Consider the following 23726-nt stretch of genomic DNA (forward strand, 5'->3'; position numbering starts at 1 on the left):
CCGCTCCTCTTTCCATGACAAAAACTCCTGTAACAGTGGAATGTGCCATTCATTTCTAAACTGGACGCTGTGTTTTATCCGGGACGTCCTCTGACTACCACAGGAATTGTGGAAGTCGTGGACATCAGCACTTTTTCGGCACATTGAGACAGACATGCAGAGGAACTCTGCGCGTCGCGGTGGAGCCGCATGGCGCAAAGCAACGCCGTGATGAAGCCTCACAGGACATGTTCTGGCATGTCCAGCTCATGCACAATTTCTTGGATAGTCACATGACTAAAAAGCCACCGACAGCCGTCTGAAATCCATCTCAAAGCCGTCCTGTGAGACCAACATGGAGGTGGTTTTGTCCCGCGCCATGAGCGGCACGGTGGCACATCCGTCCGCTTCTTTTTCCATGAAAAAACTCTTGTAACAGTGGAATGTGCCGAAAAAGTGCTGATGTCCACGCCTTATGCCTTTTTTGTGGAAGTCAGACGACGTCCCGGATCAACAAAGCCTTCACGTTGGAAATGATCTGGTTCTTTCAGCGGGGTGTCAGCCTGTCGATCGGCGCTCGGAGTGCGCTGCGCTCTCAGACGCTGTGGGCGGTCTTTAAACCAGTTGGAGCACTCCTTAATCTGTGTAATCCCCATAAAATGGTCCCTGAAAGCCATCTGAATTTTCCGAATGGTGTCCACCTGGAGGTCTCTCTCAGTTTCTGGAAAAAATTGATGCAGCAAAGCTCCAAATCGTTCAGACATTTATTCACAATAAAAATCCGACGAGAGGGGTGGACCACTGCTCACACAAAGCCTTCTCACAGGCGAATGACGCAACCAACAGGCGTGAAAAAACTCACGCATGCGCACGAAGGTTCAAGCTTGGCTGATGCAATCACACGTGATTCAAATCCATATGGTTTTTGCAAAAAATAAAAAGGTCAGATTTCTAACAGACCTCGTACATGTATGGCAGCTCTTTCACATGCTAAAAGACACCTTAACATGCATATGACAATATTTTTCCTGAGCAGAATCCCATATACCAATGCCAACTTGTGCAGACAGTGGTAGTACAGCTTTGGTTTGTCATCACAAATGAAATATTCTCCTCTTTGGTGATCCTAGTAAGCCATTTGTAATAACAGCTAAGTTCCTCTCTGTTATGTAAAGAAATCAGATGTTAAACTATGCTATTAGACAAGTCTCATCTAGTGTCCCGACCCTAACATTTCACAATAAATTGTAAGTGCTTTTCCAGCATCTAATATCTCAAAGACTAATAAATGTATCAATTAGAAATTTGAACTGTAAATTCAGTTTTGCATTAAGAACAACATATATGATCGTTTGTCTATTTTGACCTGTTTATATCTTTGTTTAAGAAATGTTTCATTCAATGTTGTTTTCAAACTGTGCTAATCTTGGAGAAAAATGACTTTTTAATAAATTCTCCACAATTTAGACAAACCTGTGGGCCAATATGGTATATTTGTATGTGATGCATTGCCGAATGTGTTAGAATAATGATTCAATATTACTTCTACAATGCTTAGAACTGAATTTAATCATACTCAATTTTACAGTTGTTCTTACTTATTTTCTATTGAAAACTTGAAAAAAAAATATATGTTGAAAGTCACTACTTAGCCTTGCGTTTGTTATTTTTTTGTTGCTATATATACAGACTTCCTGTTGCAGCAAGGTTCCAGGCAAAAACAACACCTTTATTTTTTACTCTCTTGTCACACTCTTATTTGCACCAGGCCATATATATCCGATTCACACAGACACACACACTGATGTCAGGGTGTTTCCATTCAAGGTGCTCACTACACACCTTGCCCAAGGGCCCTTAGCGATTTTCCAGGCTGGCTGAGTTTTGAACAGCGGATCCTCTGGTCTGACGCCCAACACTTATCCACGAGACCATCACCTCCCCTTTTGTATCAAGTTGGGTGACACAAAAGACTTTTTTTTTTAGTAACATGGTGAAAACTATGCATTTGCACTTGATTTTACTGATTTTTCTGTATGTAGAGTTTATGTATTCAGCAACATCAAAAAATTTAATCCAAGGAGCTGGCTTTTTGTGTTCCTAATATAACTATTTTGAAAATTGCACAACTTGAAGTGAAATAGTCTGTTTGATGATATATTTTAGTGTTTTGTGCTCACCATTGTTGAACCTGAAAATGCCTGAACTTGATAACTGAAAATTGTAAAAGGCTTTATTTCTATTACAACACAGTAAATGACTTCTCAATCATGTGTTCAAGCCTAGTGAGTTTTTACTTTTGGATAAGTCATTTAGATGGAAATTGTAAAAAAAAAAAAAAGTCAAAAAAATAAGTCATAAAGTGTTAATATATAAACAACAAAATGGTAGTACACATGCTTCTCTTGCAGATGGTGTGGACCTTTTTGTACTTTCCAGCAGTCTGGCATCACAAGATGATGTGTTACTTCGAATTACACAGGTGAAACAGAAGACTGCAGGCTAAGGACTTTCTCCTACCGTATTCCTTTTCAGTGGAATAATCTGCCAATCAAGAGTAGATCATCAAATTGGATGGAGTCTTTCAAATCAAAACTTGAAACATTTTACTGTCTGTGAAAAAAGGCTTGTTTTATCATTTTATATTACTGTAGTTTGTTATAGTGGCTATGTAATAGTATACTTCTGCTGTTTGCTTGTGATGTTTTTATATTGTGTTTTAAAACACTTAACACATTTCTGGGAAGCACTATACAAACATGATGGAGAGGAAAATGGAAGACATATTGGGCCTCATGTATCAAAGTTGCGCACTTGTGGCGTAAATTTATGGTGTAAATTTGAAGTACACCAAAGTTGCAGTGACATGTATCAAGCAGTGCGCACCTGCCCATTTCCGGCGTACGCCTGACGCGACCTTGATAAATGCGGCGGGTGAAAACAATTGTAATTATAATAAACACGCCCATAAATATTCAGACTCCGCTTCACGACATCGAAGCCAGGTAGACGGCAAAGAAAAAGAACTCCACCAATCACGACGCGTGCCAATAGAGCGTCAAAAGCGGCCATCATATTAATTGTTTTGTAGTATAATCAAAAAAGTGTTACAGTGGTCCCTCGTTTATCGCAGAAGTTACGTTCTAAAAATAGTCCGTAATACGTGAAACCGTGACGTAGTCAGCGTTATTTTTTCCAATTATTATAGACGTTTTAAAGCTGTAAAACAACTTTCACTTTCTTAATCAGGCATGAACATTTTTTCACTTTTCTCTCGTGTGTAAAGACTCTCAAAGTTCAAACCTTATTAGAAAAATAAGACCAAACTTCAGGCCCAAACATTTGTTTGAGAAATAAAAATAGAACGTTTTCCTATAAATAATTATGATGGCTTTTAGAACTAACGAATTTAATTTTAACGATCAACGTACGAGGTTGGACACATAAGAAATTATTAATAGTGACTGACCAGTATGTCACAGATCGCGCCTCTGCGTCCTGACGCCAAGCCTTTTTCCACTCACACCTGGCTGCAGGTGTCTGTTTCCGAGTGACAAACACAGTTATGAGTAGTTGTTGGTGCTCTTTTTTCTTCTGGGTGAGAAGATTCTTATAAACAGACACGCAGAACACTGTAAAAAAAAAAAGCATGCAAAATTGGACTAAAAACTCCACGGAACGACGAGGCCGCGAAAGTGAACCACGTTATAGCGAGGGACCACTGTATTCTCTTTTCACATGTCAATAATTCTTGACGTGGATATTTGCTCGCTTAATAAGACACGCCTAATTTTTCAGATTTCTTTATTTTTAAAATGTATTTCTTTATTCATTTTATTGTAACAAACGAATGGAGAAGACAAAACCTGATTGCAGCACGGGCGAAGGGAATGACAACACTACAGTTGTAATTATCAATTTCATTGTCTAAAACGATCACACCACATAAAGTTAAGCTCAGCGCTGCTCTGGCTCCAGGCTCTGGAGAAAAAGGCGAGCAGCGCTTTCTTTGCAGTCAGCGCTGTGGCCACAGATCATGCTCGATAGACCAGCAATCCCGCAAAAGCGGGATTTGTATTGATTATTATGTAGTATAATCAGGAAAGTGTTATTTATTTAACATATGCATTGATTTGTATAATGGCACTGTTTATCAGGCCGATCATTTTCATTTTTATGTGGATTCCAGGGCTGGTTCATTTTGGTGTATAATTTACACCACCTCTCGACCTGGTGTATATTTTCAGCGCAGCGTACGCCAACAACCACACTGATAAATGCCAAGTGGCGCAGCCGTTTTGGCGTACACCCCATATACGCTCAAATATCGCCGTACGCAACTTTGATACATGAGGCCCATTGTGTGTGGAAGAAACCAAGTGGAAGGGAAGTAAGGCCAGGAGCATAGGTGGTGGGTTCAAGTTATTGTATCTTGGTGTGGATAGGAATAAAAATGGTGTTGGGTCATTTTACAGTAAGAGTAGGTTAAGAGTGTGTTGTAGGTTAAGCGAGTGCTTGACAGGGTGATGAGTGTGAAGTTGGAAATTGAAGTGGCGATGAAGGGGCCCCACAGGTACGTTGTGAGCCGAAGGAGAAAGATGATGAAGTTAGTTAGATGAGGCAGTGAAGAGTGTGCTCAAATATGAAAGAGTGGTGATAGGAGTGAACTTCAATGGGCATGATGGCGAACGGAGCAGAGGTGATGAGGAAGTAATGGGTAGATATGGTATCAAGGACAGGAATGTGGAAGGGCAGATGGTAGTTGATTTTGCAAAAAGGGTGGAAATAGCTGTGGTGAATATCTACTTAAGAATAGGGAGGAGCAAAGGGTGACATAAAAGAGTGGAGGAAGGTGCACACAGGTGGACTACATTCTTTGTAGGAGATGCAAGCTATAAGAAATTGGAAAATGGAAGGTGGTGGCAGGGTAGAGTGTAGCTAGACAGCATAGGATGGTTGTAGGATGACTTTAGAAGTAAAGAAGAGGAAGAGAGTCAGAACTGAACAAAGGATCAGATGGTGGAAGCTGAAGGAGGAAGACTGTTGTGTGAAATTCAGTGAGCAGGTGAGACAGGCAGTGGTTGGAGGGGAAGAAATTTTGAACAGCTAGAAAAGACCTGCAGATGTGAGGGAGACAGCTAGGAAGATCCTCGGTGTGACATCTGGACAGTGGAAGGAAGATAAGGAGACTTGGTGGTGGAACAAAGATGTTCAGAAAGTATAAAGGAGAAAGAAGTTGGCGAAAAAGAATTGGGATAGCCGGAGAGATGAAGAAAGTTGACAGGAGTACCAGGACATGTGGGGTAAGGCAAAAAAAAAGAAGTGGCAATGCTAAGGAAAAGGCATATAGCGAGCTGTACAAGAAGTTGAACAGTAAGAAAGGAGAAGAGGACTTGTACCGATTGGCCAGACAAAGGGACAGATTTGGAATGGATGTGCAGCAGGTTACGGTGATAAAGGATACAGACGGTAAAGTGGTGACAAGTGAAGAGAGTGTGTTGAGAAGGTGGAGGGAATATTTTCAGAAGTTGATGAATGAAGAAAATGGGAGACATAGAAGACTGGATGATGTGGAGAAAGTAAATCAGGAAGTGCAAGAGATTAGTGAGGGCAGCTATGAAGAGGATGAAGAGTGGAAAGGCAGTTAGTCCAGATAACATTTCAGTGGAGGCTATAAATGTCTTGGAAATGGCAGTGGAGTCTTTAAATAGACTGTTTAATAAAATCTTGGAAAATGAGAGGATGCCTGAGGTGTGGAGACAAAGTGTGCTGGTTCCTGTTTTTTAAGAACAAGGGTGATGTGCTGAGCTCCAGTAACTACAGAGGTATTAAGTTGATCAGCCACAGCATGAAGTTATGGGACAGAGTAGTAGAAGCTAGGCTTAAAAAACAGGGGAAGGTCTGTGAGCAACACTAGGGTTTCATGGTGAGAAACAGCACTACTGATGCAATGTTTGCTCTGAGAACACTGATGGAGAAGTATAGAGAAGACCAGAAGGAGTTACATTGTGTTTTTGTGGATTTAGAGAAAGCTTATAACAGGGTGCCAACTGAAGAGTTGTGGAATTGTATGAGGAAGTCTGAAGTAGCAGAAAAGCATGTGAGGGTAGTGCAGGACATGTACAAGGATAGTGTGACACTGGTGACATGTGCAGGAGAAATGATAGCTTCATTCAAAGTGGAGGTGGGATTGCATCAAGGATCAGCTCTGAGTTTTTTTTCTTGTTTACAATGGTGATGGACAGGTTCACGGATGAGATGAGACAGGAGTCTCCATGGACTATGATGTTTGCAGATGACATTGTGATCTCTAGTGAGCATAGAGAGCATGTTGAGTCTAGGCTGGAAATGTAGGGATATGTTCTGGTGAGCAGGGGAATGGAAGTCAGTAGGAGCAAGACTAAGTACATGTGTGGGAATGAGAGGAAGCCCAGTGGAATAGTGCAGTTACAAGGAGTAGAGGTAGCGAAAGCAGATGAGTTTAAATACTTGGGGTCAACTGTCCAAAGTAATGAAGAGTGTGGTAGAAAGGTGAAGAAGAGAGTGCAGGCAGGGTGGAGAAAGGTGGCAGGAGTCATTTGTGACCAAAGAATATCAGCAAGAGTGAAGGGGGAAGTTTACAAGACGGTAGTGAGACCAGCTATGTTGTACAGCTTAGAGACTGTGGTGCTAACAAAAAGACAGGAGGCAGAGCTGGAGGTGGCAGAGCTGAAGATGTTGCAATTCTCTTTGGGAATGACGCAGACAGACAGGATTAGGAATGAACATAGAGGGACAGCTCAGGTGGGACGGTTTGGAAACACAGTCAGAGGGGCGAGACTGAGATGTGCACTGGAGGGACCCAGGGTATATCAGGAGAAAGATGGTGAGGATGGACCATGCAGGACCAGGCAGGAGGAGAAGAGGGAGGCCAAAGAGGAGGTTTATGGATGTGCTGAGGGAGGACATGCAGAGGACAGGGTGAGATGGAAACGATTGATCGGCTGTGGCGACCCCTAACGGGAGCAGCCGAAAGAACAAGTCATCATGATATGTTCCATGACCCCCCTTCAGTCACCCTTTTCTGGAATAAGCAGGTGCAGAAAATGGATTGCAGGTTGGATTTATTATTATTATTATTTATTATTATTTATCATTCATGTCCCACATGTTGTAACATATATTTTAAACTCACACAAACAGCAAACACATTAGGTCAAAAGTGCCCTGGCTTATTGTTAGCATGTCCAGAATTATCTGCTACTTTGTTTGCAGAGGTGCTCTGAAGGATTGGCTGAGCTAGAATTTTAATCACAGGGTGTGCTGAATATTCATTTTCCTCTCAGCCCCCCGCACATTACTTGGCTCTAGTTTTTAGACAGCTGTGCCAATTACAGTAGAACAAGACACAAATATTTCACAAAGAAATAAAATTGATGTCACGGTGACGGTCATGAATTACATGAATGAATCCACTGTAACCGCACATCTACAGCTAAAAGACAGATTGTGGCTTTTATTCCTGAGTTTGTTTGTGTTGATACTGAAGCCTCAGTTATTGTCATGTTTTACATTAATCAATCAATCAATCAATTTTTTTTTTTATATATATATAGCACCAAATCACAACAAACAGTTGCCCCAAGGCGCTTTATATTGTAAGGCAAGGCCATACAATAATTATGTAAAACCCCAACGGTCAAAACGACCCCCTGTGAGCAAGCACTTGGCTACACTGGGAAGGAAAAACTCCCTTTTAACAGGATGAAACCTCCAGCAGAACCAGGCTCAGGGAGGGGCAGTCTTCTGCTGGGACTGGTTGGGGCTGAGGGAGAGAACCAGGAAAAAGACATGCTGTGGAGGGGAGCAGAGATCGATCACTAATGATTAAATGCAGAGTGGTGCATACAGAGCAAAAAGAGAAAGTGCATCATGGGAACCCCCCAGCAGTCTACGTCTATAGCAGCATAACTAAGGGATGGTTCAGGGTCACCTGATCCAGCCCTAACTATAAGCTTTAGCAAAAAGGAAAGTTTTAAGCCTAATCTTAAAAGCAGAGAGGGTGTCTGTCTCCCTGATCTGAATTGGGAGCTGGTTCCACAGGAGAGGAGCCTGAAAGCTGAAGGCTCTGCCTCCCATTCTACTCTTACAAACCCTAGGAACTACAAGTAAGCCTGCAGTCTGAGAGCGAAGCGCTCTATTGGGGTGATATGGTACTACGAGGTCCCTAAGATAAGATGGGACCTGAATATTCAAAACCTTATAAGTAAGAAGAAGAATTTTAAATTCTATTCTAGAATTAACAGGAAGCCAATGAAGAGAGGCCAATATGGGTGAGATATGCTCTCTCCTTCTAGTCCCCGTCAGTACTCTAGCTGCAGCATTTTGAATTAACTGAAGGCTTTTTAGGGAACTTTTAGGACAACCTGATAATAATGAATTACAATAGTCCAGCTTAGAGGAAATAAATGCATGAATTAGTTTTTCAGCATCACTCTGAGACAAGACCTTTCTAATTTTAGAGATATTGCGTAAATGCAAAAAAGCAGTCCTACATATTTGTTTAATATGTGCTTTGAATGACATATCCTGATCAAAAATGACTCCAAGATTTCTCACAGTATTACTAGAGGTCAGGGTAATGCCATCCAGAGTAAGGATCTGGTTAGACACCATGTTTCTAAGATTTGTGGGGCCAAGTACAATAACTTCAGTTTTATCTGAGTTTAAAAGCAGGAAATTAGAGGTCATCCATGTCTTTATGTCTGTAAGACAATCCTGCAGTTTAGCTAATTGGTGTGTGTCCTCTGGCTTCATGGATAGATAAAGCTGGGTATCATCTGCGTAACAATGAAAATTTAAGCAATACCGTCTAATAATACTGCCTAAGGGAAGCATGTATAAAGTGAATAAAATTGGTCCTAGCACAGAACCTTGTGGAACTCCATAATTAACTTTAGTCTGTGAAGAAGATTCCCCATTTACATGAACAAATTGTAATCTATTAGACAAATATGATTCAAACCACCGCAGCGCAGTGCCTTTAATACCTATGGCATGCTCTAATCTCTGTAATAAACTTTTATGGTCAACAGTATCAAAAGCAGCACTGAGGTCTAACAGAACAAGCACAGAGATGAGTCCACTGTCCGAGGCCATAAGAAGATCATTTGTAACCTTCACTAATGCTGTTTCTGTACTATGATGAATTCTAAAACCTGACTGAAACTCTTCAAATAGACCATTCCTCTGCAGATGATCAGTTAGCTGTTTTACAGCTACCCTTTCAAGAATTTTTGAGAGAAAAGGAAGGTTGGAGATTGGCCTATAATTAGCTAAGATAGCTGGGTCAAGTGATGGCTTTTTAAGTAACGGTTTAATTACTGTCACCTTAAAAGCCTGTGGTACATAGCCAACTAACAAAGATAGATTGATCATATTTAAGATCGAAGCATTAAATAATGGTAGGGCTTCCTTGAGCAGCCTGGTACTAATGGGGTCTAATAAACATGTTGATGGTTTGGATGAAGTAACTAATGAAAATAACTCAGACAGAACAATCGGAGAGAAAGAGTCTAACCAAATACCGGCATCACTGAAAGCAGCCAAAGATAACTATACGTCTTTGGGATGGTTATGAGTCATTTTTTCTCTAATAGTTAAAATTTTGTTAGCAAAGAAAGTCATGAAGTCATTACTAGTTAAAGTTAATGGAATACTCAGCTCAATAGAGCTCTGACTCTTTGTCAGCCTGGCTACAGTGCTGAAAAGAAACCTGGGGTTGTTCTTATTTTCTTCAATTAGTGATGAGTAGAAAGATGTCCTAGCTTTACGGAGGGCTTTTTTATAGAGCAACAGACTCTTTTTCCAGGCTAAGTGAAGATCTTCTAAATTAGTGAGATGCCATTTCCTCTCCAACTTACGGGTTATCTGCTTTAAGCTACGAGTTTGTGAGTTATACCACGGAGTCAGGCACTTCTGATTTAAAGCTCTCTTTTTCAGAGGAGCTACAGCATCCAAAGTTGTCTTCAATGAGGATGTAAAACTATTGACGAGATACTCTATCTCACTTACAGAGTTTAGGTAGCTCCTCTGCCCTGTGTTGGTATATGGCATTAGAGAACATAAAGAAGGAATCATATCCTTAAACCTAGATACAGCGCTTTCTGAAAGACTTCTAGTGTAATGAAACTTATTCCCCACTGCTGGGTAGTCCATCAGAGTAAATGTAAATGATATTAAGAAATGATCAGACAGAAGGGAGTTTTCAGGGAATACTGTTAAGTCTTCTATTTCCATACCATAAGTCAGAACAAGATCTAAGATATGATTAAAGTGGTGGGTGGACTCATTTACTTTTTGAGCAAAGCCAATAGAGTCTAATAATAGATTAAATGCAGTGTTGAGGCTGTCATTCTCAGCATCTGTGTGGATGTTAAAATCGCCCACTATAATTATCTTATCTGAGCTAAGCACTAAGTCAGACAAAAGGTCTGAAAATTCACAGAGAAACTCACAGTAACGACCAGGTGGACAATAGATAATAACAAATAAAACTGTTTTTTGGGACTTCCAATTTGGATGGACAAGACTAAGAGTCAAGCTTTCAAATGAATTAAAGCTCTGTCTGGGTTTCTGATTAATTAATAAGCTGGAATGGAAGATTGCTGCTAATCCTCCGCCCCGGCCCATGCTACGAGCATTCTGACAGTTAGTGTGACTCGGGGGTGTTGACTCATTTAAACTAACATATTCATCCTGCTGTAACCAGGTTTCTGTAAGGCAGAATAAATCAATATGTTGATCAATTATTATATCATTTACCAACAGGGACTTAGAAGAGAGAGACCTAATGTTTAATAGACCACATTTAACTGTTTTAGTCTGTGGTGCAGTTGAAGGTGCTATATTATTTTTTCTTTTTGAATTTTTATGCTTAAATAGATTTTTGCTGGTTATTGGTGGTCTGGGAGCAGACACCGTCTCTACGGGGATGGGGTAATGAGGGGATGGCAGGGGGAGAGAAGCTGCAGAGAGGTGTGTAAGACTACAACTCTGCTTCCTGGTCCCAACCCTGGATAGTCACGGTTTGGAGGATTTAAGAAAATTGGCCAGATTTCTAGAAATGAGAGCTGCTCCATCCAAAGTGAGATGGATGCCGTCTCTCCTAACAAGACCAGGTTTTCCCCAGAAGCTTTGCCAATTATCTATGAAGCCCACCTCAGTTTTTGGACACCACTCAGACAGCCAGCAATTCAAGGAGAACATGCGGCTAAACATGTCACTCCCGATTGGGGAGGGGCCCAGAGAAAACTACAGAGTCCGACATTGTTTTTGCAAAGTTACACACCAATTTAATGTTAATTTTAGTGACCTCCGATTGGCGTAACCGGGTGTCATTACTGCCGACGTGAATTACAATCTTACCAAATTTACGCTTAGCCTTAGCCAGCAGTTTCAAATTTCCTTCAATGTCGCCTGCTCTGGCCCCCGGAAGACAATTGACTATGGTTGCTGGTGTCGCTAACTTCACATTTCTCAAAACAGAGTCGCCAATAACCAGAGTTTGTTCCTCGGCAGGTGTGTCGTCGAGTGGGGAAAAACGGTTAGAAATGTGAACGGGTTGGCGGTGTACACGGGGCTTCTGTTTAGAACTACGCTTCCTCCTCACAGTCACCCAGTCGGCCTGCTTTCCCAGCTGCTCGGGATCTGCCAGAGGGGAACTAACGGCGGCTAAGCTACCTTGGTCCGCACCGACTACAGGGGCCTGGCTAGCTGTAGAATTTTCCACGGTGCGGAGCCGAGTCTCCAATTCGCCCAGCCTGGCCTCCAAAGCTATGAATAAGCTACACTTATTACAAGTACCGTTACTGCTAAAGGAGGCTGAGGAATAACTAAACATTTCACACCCAGAGCAGAAAAGTGCGGGAGAGACAGGAGAAGCCGCCATGCTAAATCGGCTAAGAGCTAGTAGCTGCGCTAAGATAGCGGATTCCTAAAGACATGCAAAGTGAATAATGTGTAAATAATTTAGAGGTGATTCAGCAGAAGGAGTGCTTTAGTTAAGGCACGTGAAGATTACACTGGGAAACAAATCGTAATTTAGATAACTAGATCAATCTAACTGCGCAGATTAAACAGCTAACAGATACAGAAAAACACAGCTGTGCTCCGGAACAGGAAGTGATACAATACCGCAGTGAGAGCCAACCACCAGTAGCTGAAATGTTAACATTAGCATTGGCAGTTTAGTTTTGGCAGCAAAGAGCCATAAAACATGTTGGCATACTGGTGCCTCTGTTTTTAACGGGGATTCTACAAATTCTCAGAATGCCCCACAAAATAGAATATTCAATTGAATCACATGCTTTGCAAAAATCAGTATCACCTGAAAAACAAGAAAAAAACAGAATTTGTAGGAAAAAGACTAAGCTTTATTTTTCTTCTTCTTTTGAAAGTACAATTTTAAATTAATGGCTTTGCCCTTCGTTGATACGGGACGCTGGAGCCATCAAGTGGTTTCTGTTGTCCTCTCGTCACTTCTGTGTTGTTCCGGAGGTCAGTGTGTATTCCTCTGCACTTCCTGTGTTTTCTCTCCTGCCCTGTACCACAATCTCTAATGGGGCAGTGTGCTAGTGTCTCTTTGTTGTTTGGATTCCTGCCGTGCTCTGTCTAGGTGTTCTTACTTTCCATAGTGTGTGGAGCAATGTTGTGGTGTCTCTTAAGCTTTACTTTTGGTTTGATGCACTCTATTGCCTTTTTGTGTCAATCTCTTGCTTTTGTGTTGACTCTCACTTCCCCTCAGTGATTTAGTTTAGTAAATGTTCCTGGAAAAAAGAAAAAAAAAACCTGCTCCAGAGCGCTCTTGACCTCAGACTGGGGCGACAGTTCATCTTTCAGCAGGACAATGACCCAAAGCACACAGCCAAGATATCAAAGGAATGGTTTCAGGACAACTCTTTGAAAGCTCTTGAATGGCCCAGCCAGAGCCCAGACCTGAATCCCATTGAACATCTCTGCTGAGATCTGAAAATGTCTGTGCTCCGACACTCGCCATCCAACCTGATGGAGCTTGAGAGGTACTGCAAAGAGGAATGGGCAAAACTGCCCAAAGATAGATGCACCAAGCTTGTGGCATCATATTCTAGAAGACTTGAGGCTGTAATTTCTGCCAAAGGTGCATCAACAAATTCTTGAGCAAAGGCTGTGAATACTTACGTACATGTGATTCCTTAGTTTTGTTTTGTTTTTTAATAAATTTGGAAAAAATTAAACAACAACAAAAAAACCTTTTTCATGTCATTATGGGGTGTTGTGAGGAGTATTTTGAGGAGGAAAAAAATTTTTCTCCATTTTGAAATGAGGCTGTAACATAATAAAATGTGGAAAAAGTGTAGCGCTGTGAACCACCAGTAGAAAAATGTTGCTTGTAACTTTGTGTTTCAAACAACAAACATAAAGGCATTGTTAGAATTCACCCAGAGTCAAACATGTCGGCTTGGATGAACTGATGCTTTATTCATTGACATGGTTCCTGCAGACACAGTCGACCTTTGTACCTTGCTTGTTGTCTTTTTGGTTTTGTTACTTTCGAAGCGATCTCACTCCATGTTGCTGCTGCTCCATATTCTGAACGGGTATGCAGAAATTTCACCTCTCTGCTAAATCCTCAAACCAGAAACACATCATACTGATGACTCTGTCATTACAGCCCAATGAGCTACACTAGCATACGCACATACGCTTGACTGGATGATTCCCATTTATCACAATCCCTCCCTGCCTCGCTGTGCTCTTCTGAAACAGTAGCTGCCAGTTTTGTGTGTTTGTCTGTCTCCAGACTTGTTAGAAGCCTCTTACAGCCTTGTTACTGAGTGTACTGATCCGTGGCCTTAAACCTGTGCAAAGGTTTCAAGGTATTAGCCAGATCAAGCTTGACACAGTTGTCTGCAGGCTGGCTGAATGCCCAAAAGCCTTCACACCAGAGACACTTTGATTGCCAATGATGTTACAGAAAAAAGTTCTGATGCCACCTTTTAGGTGGGTTATCACTATATAGCTACCCTGTGATGATGTCGAACGTGCCTGTTGAAATGTAAAGACTGATATTCATGTACAGGCAGATTCTGTGCCTTTTTTAATTGACAATATTGCATTAGATCAGGATCATTTTCTGTAATGACCCCAAAGTAATGGAGTATGTCTACTTTGCTCAGTAAAAGCAATGAGGTGGCAGCGTTTCTCAGCCCTGCAATATCCCGCTGTTCTCCAGCTCCACTTTATTGCATCCAGCACTGCTGAATTTAATATACTGGTTTGTTAAATCAGTGCATTTCACTGCTGGCTATGCCTATTTGTTTCAGGCAGGTACAGTAATCACCCCTCCTGGAATCAGTTTTCATGGTGATGTTTACCAGACAAAATGTTGAAATACAATTGACCCAAGGAGATGAACACATGTCTGACTAACTGGGAAGTTGTTACAACATCGACTCTGTTAATTGCTAATAGAAATACCAGCATAACTTCTGGCCGAATATTAAACAAGCCTTTACCCATGTGGACAACAAAACTTATTTATGCTTTAATTTCTGAATGTACAGTAGTGTTCAGAATAATAGTAGTGCTATTTGACTAAAAAGATTAATCCAGGTTTTGAGTATATTTCTAATTGTTACATGAGAAACAAGGTACCAGTAGATTCAGTAGATTGTCACAAATCCAACAAGACCAAGCATTCATGATATGCACACTCTTAAGGTTATGAAATTGGGCTATTAGTAAAAAAAAAAAGTAGAAAAGGGGGTGTTCACAATAATGGTAGTGTGGCATTCAGTCAGTGAGTTCATCAATTTTGTGGAACAAACAGGTGTGAATCAGGTGTCCCCTATGTAAGGATGAAGCCAGCACCTGTTGAACATGCTTTTCTCTTTAAAAGCCTGAGGAAATGGGACGTTCAAGACATTATTCAGAAGAACAGCGTAGTTTGATTAAAAAGTTGATTGGAGAGGGGAAAACTTATACGCAGGTGCAAAAAATTATAGGCTGTTCATCTACAATGATCTCCAATGCTTTAAAATGGACACACAAAAAAAAAAAAAAAACAGAGACATGTGGAAGAAAACAGAAAAAAAAAAACATCAAAATGGATAGAAGAATAACCAGAATGGCAAAGGCTCACCCACTGATCAGCACCAGGATGATCAAAGACAGTCTGGAGTTACCTGTAAGTCAATCAATCAATCAATCAACTTTTTTCTTATATAGCGCCAAATCACAACAAACAGTTGCCCCAAGGCGCTCCATATTGTAAGGCAAGGCCATACAATAATTATAAAAAACCCCAACGGTCAAAACGACCCCCTATGAGCAAGCACTTGGCAACAGTAGGAAGGAAAAACTCCCTTTTAACAGGAAGAAACCTCCAGCAGAACCAGGCTCAGGGAGGGGCAGTCTTCTGCTGAGACTGGTTGGGGCTGAGGGAAAAAAACAGGAAAAAGACATGCCGTGAAGGGGGGCAGAGATCGATCACTAATGATTAAATGCAGAGTGATGCATACGGAGCAAAAAGAAACAGTGCATCATGGGAACCCCCCCCACAATCTACGTCTAAAGCAGCATAACCAAGGGATGGTCCAGGGTCACCCGATCCAGCCCTAACTATAAGCCTTAGCGAAAAGGAAAGTTTTAAGCCTAATCTTAAAAGTAGAGAGGGTATCTGTCTCCCTGATCTGAATTGGGAGCTGGTTCCACAGGAGAGGAGCCTGAAAGCTGAAGGCTCTGCCTCCCATTCTACTCTTACAAACCCTAGGAACTACAAGTAAGCCCGCAGTCTGAGAGCGAAGCGCTCTAATGGGGTAATATGGTACTACGAGGTCCCTAAGATAAGATGGGACCTGATTATTCAAAACCTTATAAGTAAGAAGAAGAATTTTAAATTCTATTCTAGAATTAACAGGAAGCCAATGAAGAGAGGCCAACACGGGTGAGATATGCTCTCTCCTGCTAGTCCCCGTCAGTACTCTAGCTGCAGCATTCTGAACCAACTGAAGGCTTTTTAGGGAACTTTTAGGACAACCTGATAATAATGAATTACAATAGTCCAGCCTAGAGGAAATAAATGCATGAATTAGTTTTTCAGCATCACTCTGAGACAAGACCTTTCTGATTTTAGAGATATTGCGTAAATGCAAAAAGGCAGTCCTACATATTTGTTTAATATGCGCTTTGAATGACATATCCTGATCAAAAATGACTCCAAGATTTCTCACAGTATTACTAGAGATCAGGGAAATGCCATCCAGAGTAACGATCTGGTTAGACACCATGCTTCTAAGATTTGTGGGGCCAAGTACAATAACTTCAGTTTTATCTGAGTTTAAAAGCAGGAAATTAGAGGTCATCCATGTCTTTATGTCTGTAAGACAATCCTGCAGTTTAGCTAATTGGTGTGTGTCCTCTGGCTTCATGGATAGATAAAGCTGGGTATCATCTGCGTAACAATGAAAATTTAAGCAATACCGTCTAATAATACTGCCTAAGGGAAGCATGTATAAAGTGAATAAAATTGGTCCTAGCACAGAACCTTGTGGAACTCCATAATTAACTTTAGTCCGTGAAGAAGATTCCCCATTTACATGAACAAACTGTAATCTATTAGACAAATATGATTCAAACCACCGCAGCGCAGTGCCTTTAATACCTATGACATGCTCTAATCTCTGTAATAAAATTTTATGGTCAACAGTATCAAAAGCAGCACTGAGGTCTAACAGAACAAGCACAGAGATAAGTCCACTGTCCGAAGCCATAAGAAGATCATTTGTAACCTTCAGTAATGCTGTTTCTGTACTATGATGAATTCTAAAACCTGACTGAAACTCTTCAAATAGACCATTCCTCTGCAGGTGATCAGTTAGCTGTTTTACAACAACCCTCTCAAGAATCTTTGAGAGAAAAGGAAGGTTGGAGATTGGCCTATAATTAGCTAAGATAGCTGGGTCAAGTGATGGCTTTTTAAGTAATGGTTTAATTACTGCCACCTTAAAGGCCTGTGGTACATAACCAACTAACAAAGATAGATTGATCATATTTAAGATTGAAGCATTAAATAATGGTAGGACTTCCTTGAGCAGCCTGGTAGGAATGGGGTCCAATAAACATGCCGATGGTTTGGACGAAGCAACCAATGAAAATAACTCAGACAGAACAACCGGAGATAAAGAGTCTAACCAAATACCGGCATCACTGAAAGCAGCCAAAGATAACGATACATCTTTGGGATGGTTATGAGTAATTTTTTCTCTAATAGTTAAAATTTTGTTAGCAAAGAAAGTAAGTGCTGTGACAGTTATAAGACGCCTGTGTGAAGCTAATTTATTTGCAAGAATCCCCCACAAAGTCCCTCTGTTAAATAAAAGACATGTGCAGAAGAGGTTACAATTCGCCAAAGAACACATCAACTGGCCTAAAGAGAAATGGAGGATTATTTTGTGGACTGACACGAGTAAAATTGTTCTTTTTGGGCCCAAGGGCATATCATGAATGCTTGATCTTGGTGGATTTGTGAGAATCTAGTGAATCTACTGGTACCTTGTTTCCCATGTAGCAACTAGAAGCACTCAGAGAGTGCAAACCTCCACCAAGGCCATGGGGTCACTGACGCCATAACATCTACATGCTGTGGAATCATTGAACCTATAAAAGTCTAACAATGATGTTTGCTCAGTAGTAAAAAAAAGTTTCATCTGCTCTGACTGGATAGCATGTATCCTTAGCGCTTGGCATCACAGTTTATTGCAACTTGCACCTTTCCCAGAAGCTACTGTCATCTGAGCACTGATATTGCATGTGCTTATAGACAAAAACAAATAGACAAAATTCAATTTATTATTCAACTAAACTGCAAATATATGAATTTTTTAACATTTATGAAACACTTTTCCGGATCACCACTAAAATTTAATCACTTGTTCCTCTTGTCATTTCCAACCACTCCACAAAATTTCACCAAAATCCATTCAAAACCTTTTGAGTTATCCTGCTGACAAACAGACAAACAAACAAACAAACAAACTCGACCGAAAACCTCCTTGGCAGAGGTAATAAGTAATATACTCAAAACCTGGATTTATCTTTTTAGTCACATAGCACTACTATTATTCTGAACACTACTGTATTTCTATAAAGATATATATTTTTTTCAAATTCATTATTCATTTTCACATGAATGAATAACATTCTGGATGTGTCTCTATAGTGACCTCAGAGTGTGTAAATAAGATGCCGATGCCCGGTGTGTTCTTCAATAAACAAATTTTACCTGTCTCATTTTGTCTGTCTCTTTACTTAGTGATGTTCATTACCTGCATGTAATGTTTGCAGTACTTCTTGTGTTTATTTGTCCCCGCCAAACAGAATGTGCCTTCTTCTGTCTTCCACACTAATTCTGAAAATATAGCCGGTGTAAAAATAAATAGGTGATGTGAAAATTTGAAGTACGTAACTGTTTTATGACTTATAACAATTACACATTTGCAAGCACGGTAGTATTTTAAACATACTAATCCTCATATATTTGGATTATTTATTACCAACATAATCATGAGAGCAAATTCCAAGAAAAAAAAAACTCAGAAAAACATTTGAACATCACACTCGTGTTAGATTTGTACAGTGGTGGCCACAGACAATCCACTTTTCAGATAGCTTCGAAAACCATCAGTGGACCAATTATAACCCCATTTCCAATGAAGCTGGGACGTTGTGTAAATAAAAACAGAATGCAATGATTTGCAAATCCTCTTCACCCTATATTCAATTGAATACACCACAAAGACAAGATATTTAATGTTCAAACTGATAAACTTTATTGTTTTTGTGCAAATATTTGCTCATTTTGTAAAAATAATCTCTTTAATTCCCAACAGCGCTCTTCAAGGTACCAAAGTGCATCATGTAATAAAAACACAGAAAAAACACTACAAAGGTACAAATAATCATGACAACATCATAATACAGAGAAACACATTGGGAGCCATAAAACAGAGGAAATGTGGTCAAGGGGCAGTAGGAAGTTTGTTTTTTTTATAGTTTTAAATGTACTGGAGCCTATCCAAGGTCTTGTTAGAGATCACAGATGGGACTTTACTGCAGTAGTCCATGTGGGTGGGAGAGGTGGAGGGGTGAAGTCAGTGTTTCTGCAACATAAAGAGTGATTGAAGCCAAAGGTTTGATATGTTATAGAAGTGGACTTGTTGGCTGATTTGTTGTGAAGTGAAAAAGAACCAGACCCAGATATCATGGAAGCAGCTAGTGAGCGGTTGAAGGAAAAGGTAGAAGCTAGGCACATGGTTTTGTGGTTATGTATATCTGGGTGTCATCTGCATAGCAATGAATTTTGAGATCATGATAGCAGATGATCTGTCTACAGGGAATGCAGTTATTGGAAAGAAGATTCTGAGCAGCCTCCTTATTGATATTATTTGTTGATTTTCTTTGTTTGTTTTTCTGATTAGAGTTGGTATAAATCGTGCCCTCTTTGCACTGCACTTGAGTTGGTCGCTTCCATTACTTTTTTTCTTTTCAGTGCTTTTTCCGTTGCTGGTGTGATTCCAGAAACAACACCTACAAATGAAACATATTTCATTTTCCCCCACTTCTCACATAACTGTTTCAATTTCACAGTGAAATTGTGATTCTGCACTGTTATTTTTATTGCTGTGCTGTTGTCTCTGAGCTGTGTGAGAAAATGAGTCTAGTTTAGCACCAGTCACACAGAGGTTTGCCATGCAAATGAATATTTAAGGATGTGTCTAGATCCATTTATGGATAAAGGACTTGCATGTGACTACAATTGCATGATAATTTAGATTTATAAAGGAGAAATGCATATATACAGCTTTGTAACTGATGAAAACAATGCATGTACATGTTTCTACCTTTGTGTGTACAGTTTTTGTCATGATTGCATTCAGAGTTTTATCATGGGACATGGAGTGCTGCTGGGGGAGCAGCAGTTTGTTAATAGTATAGAAGAAAGGAATGGTGAGTTGTCATTAATAATGGTTGAGTAATATTCTGTATTTGTCCAGGGGAGAGCTTAGTGGTATGGTGGCCAAGCAGTCCGTGATCTCTATTCTAAAGCAAAAGGTTCCCAGTACAAGACCAGTTGAGCCCATTCTCCATGTAATGTGGAGCTGTGTTAGGGAGGGCCTAAAGGATCAAATGTTTGCAGAATCAACATGTAGATCCATGTTGGATCAACTCTGGTGACCCCAAGCAAAAAAAAAAAAAAAAGAAAGGGGGACAAGATGAAAGAATTCATATTGTCCAGGGAAAAGCTTCTATGCATAGTGAAATGTGTTTTTATAAGCTTCATATAAGCTTTGGCCTCTACTGGTGGTTGGCTCTCACTGCGGTATTGTATCACTTCCTGTTCCGGAGCACAGCGGTGTTTTGCTGTATCTGTTAGCTGTTAAATCTGCGTAGTTAGATTGATCTAGATAACTAGATAATGATTTGTTTCACAGTTTAATGTTCACGTGCCTTAACTAAAGCACTCCCTCTGCTGAATCACCTCTAAATTATTTACACATTATTCACTTTGTGTGTTTTTAGGAATCTGCTAGCTTAGCGCAGTTACTAGCTCTTAGCCGGTTTAGCATGGCGGCTTCTCCTGTCTCTCCCGCACTTTTCTGCGCTGGGTGTGAAATGTTTAGTTATTCCTCGGCCTCCTTTAGCAGTAACGGTACTTGTAATAAGTGTAGCTTATTCGTAGCTTTGGAGGCCAGGCTGGGCAAATTGGAGATTCGGCTCCGCACCTTGGAAAATCCTACACCTAGCCAGGCCCCTGTAGTTGGTGCGGACCAAGGTAGCTTAGCCGCCGTTAGCTGTCCCCCAGCAGATCCCGAGCAGCCGGGAAAGCAGGCCGGCTGGGTGACTTTGAGGAGGAAGCGTAGTCCTAAACAGAAGCCCCCTGTACACCACCAAACCGTTCACATCTCTAACCGTTTTTCCCCACTCGGCGACACACCCGCCGAGGAACAACCTCTGGTTATTGGCGACTCTGTTTTGAGAAATGTGAAGTTAGCGACACCAGCAACCATAGTCAATTGTCTTCCGGGGGCCAGAGCAGGCGACATTGAAGGAAATTTGAAACTGCTGGCTAAGGCTAAGCGTAAATTTGGTAAGATTGTAATTCACGTCGGCAGTAATGACACCCGGTTATGCCAATCGGAGGTCACTAAAATTAACATTGAATCAGTGTGTAACTTTGCAAAAACAATGTCGGACTCTGTAGTTTTCTCTGGGCCCCTCCCCAATCGGACCGGGAGTGACATGTTTAGCCGCATGTTCTCCGTGAATTGCTGGCTGTCTGAGTGGTGTCCAAAAAATGAGGTGGGCTTCATAGATAATTGGCAAAGCTTCTGGGTAAAACCTGGTCTTGTTAGGAGAGACGGCATCCAACCCACTTTGGGTGGAGCAGCTCTCATCTCTAGAAACCTGGCCAGTTTTATTAAACCCTCCAAACCGTGACTATCCAGGGTTGGGACCAGGAAGCAGAGTTGTAGTCTTACACACCTCTCTGCAGCTTCTCTCCCCCTGCCATCCCCCCAATACCCCATCCCCTTAGAGACGGTGCCTGCTCCCAGAACACCAACAACCAGTAAAAATCCATTTAAGCATAAAAATTCAAAAAGAAAAAATAATATAGCACCTTCAACTGCACCACAGACTAAAACAGTTAAATGTGGTCTATTAAACATTAGGTCTTTCTCTTCTAAGTCCCTGTTAGTAAATGATATAATAATTGATCAACATATTGATTTATTCTGCCTTACAGAAACCTGATTACAGCAGAATGAATATGTTAGTTTAAATGAGTCAACACCCCCGAGTCACACTAACTGTCAGAATGCTCGTAGCACAGGCTGAGGGGGAGGACTAGCAGCAATCTTCCACTCCAGCTTATTAATTAATCAAAAACCCAGACAGAGCTTTAATTCATTTGAAAGCTTGACTCTTAGTCTTGTCCATCCAAATTGGAAGTCCCAAAAACCAGTTTTATTTGTTGTTATCTATCGTCCACCTGGTCGTTACTGTGAGTTTCTCTGTGAATTTTCAGAACTTTTGTCTGACTTAGTGCTTAGCTCAGATAAGATAATTATCGTGGGCGATTTTTAACAGCCACATAGATGCTGAGAATGACAGCCTCAACACTGCATTTAATCTATTATTAGACTCAATTGGCTTCGTTCAAAATGTAAATGAGTCCACCCACCACTTTAACCATACTTTAGATCTTGTTCTGACTTATGGTATGGAAATAGAAGACTTAACAGTATTCCCTGAAAACCCCCTTCTGTCTGATCATTTCTTAATAACATTTACATTTACTTTAATTGTCTACCCAGCAGTGGGGAATAAGTTTCATTACAGTAGAAGTCTTTCGGAAAGGGCTGTAACTAGGTTTAAGGATATGATTCCTTCTTTGTTACGTTCTCCAATGCCATATACCAACACAGTGCAGAGTAGCTACCTAAACTCTGTGAGTGAGATAGATTATCTCGTCAGTAGTTTTACATCCTCATTGAGCACAACTTTGGATGCTGTAGCTCCTCTGAAAAAGAGAGCCTTAAATCAGAAGTGCCTGACTCCGTGGTATAACTCACAAACTCGCAGCTTAAAGCAGATAACCCGTAAGTTGGAGAGGAAATGGCGTCTCACTAATTTAGAAGATCTTCACTTAGCCTGGAAAAAGAGTCTGTTGCTCTATAAAAAAAAGCCCTCCGTAAAGCTAGGACATCTTACTACTCATCACTAATTGAAGAAAATAAGAACAACCCCAGGTTTCTTTTCAGCACTGTAGCCAGGCTGACAAAGAGTCAGAGCTCTATTGAGCCGAGTATTCCTTTAACTTTAACTAGTAATGACTTCATGACTTTCTTTGCTAATAAAATTTTAAATATTAGAGAAAAAATTACTCATAACCATCCCAAAGACATATCGTTATCTTTGGCTGCTTTCAGTAATGCTGGTATTTGGTTAGACTCTTTTTCTCTGATTGTTCTGTCTGAGTTATTTTCATTAGTTACTGCCTCCAAACCATCAACATGTCCAATGACCAATTTTGACCAATTTTATTCACTTTATACATGCTTCCCTTAGGCAGTATTATTAGACAGCATTGCTTAAATTTCCATTGTTATGCAGATGATACCCAGCTTTATCTATCCATGAAGCCACAGGACACACACCAATTAGTTAAACTGCAGGAATGTCTTACAGACATAAAGACATGGATGACCTCTAATTTCCTGCTTTTAAATTCTGATAAAACTGAAGTTATTGTACTTGGCCCCACAAATCTTAGAAACATGGTGTCTAACCAGATCCTTACTCTGGATGGTATTACCCTGACCTCTAGTAATACTGTGAGAAATCTTGGAGTCATTTTTGATCAGGATATGTCCTTCAATGCACATATTAAGCAAATATGTAGGACTGCTTTTTTACATTTGCGCAATATCTCTAAAATTAGAAAGGTCTTGTCTCAGAGTGATGCTGAAAAACTAATTCATGCATTTATTTCCTCTAGGCTGGACTAATGTAATTCATTATTATCAGGTTGTCCTAAAAGTTCCCTGAAAAGCCTTCAGTTAATTCAAAATGCTGCAGCTAGAGTACTGACGGGGACTAGAAGGAGAGAGCCTATTTCACCCATATTGGCCTCTCTTCATTGGCTTCCTTTTAATTCTAGAATAGAA

General features: G+C 40.6%; 1 protein-coding gene and 1 long non-coding RNA gene across 2 annotated transcripts in view; both read left to right on the forward strand.

The window, feature by feature from the left end:
- The window catches only part of gfra4a (GDNF family receptor alpha 4a), a 526172-nt gene that overhangs the window by 81557 nt on the left and 420889 nt on the right, over positions 1-23726 (forward strand). The window lies entirely within an intron of this gene.
- On the forward strand, positions 6729-17394 carry LOC117531759. Its single transcript, XR_004566723.1, has 3 exons — positions 6729-6805; positions 14611-14617; positions 17379-17394. It is a non-coding gene; the product is annotated as an uncharacterized LOC117531759 (long non-coding RNA).

The sequence above is a fragment of the Thalassophryne amazonica genome, chromosome 19 (assembly GCF_902500255.1).
Source record: "Thalassophryne amazonica chromosome 19, fThaAma1.1, whole genome shotgun sequence".
NCBI lineage: Eukaryota > Metazoa > Chordata > Actinopteri > Batrachoidiformes > Batrachoididae > Thalassophryne > Thalassophryne amazonica.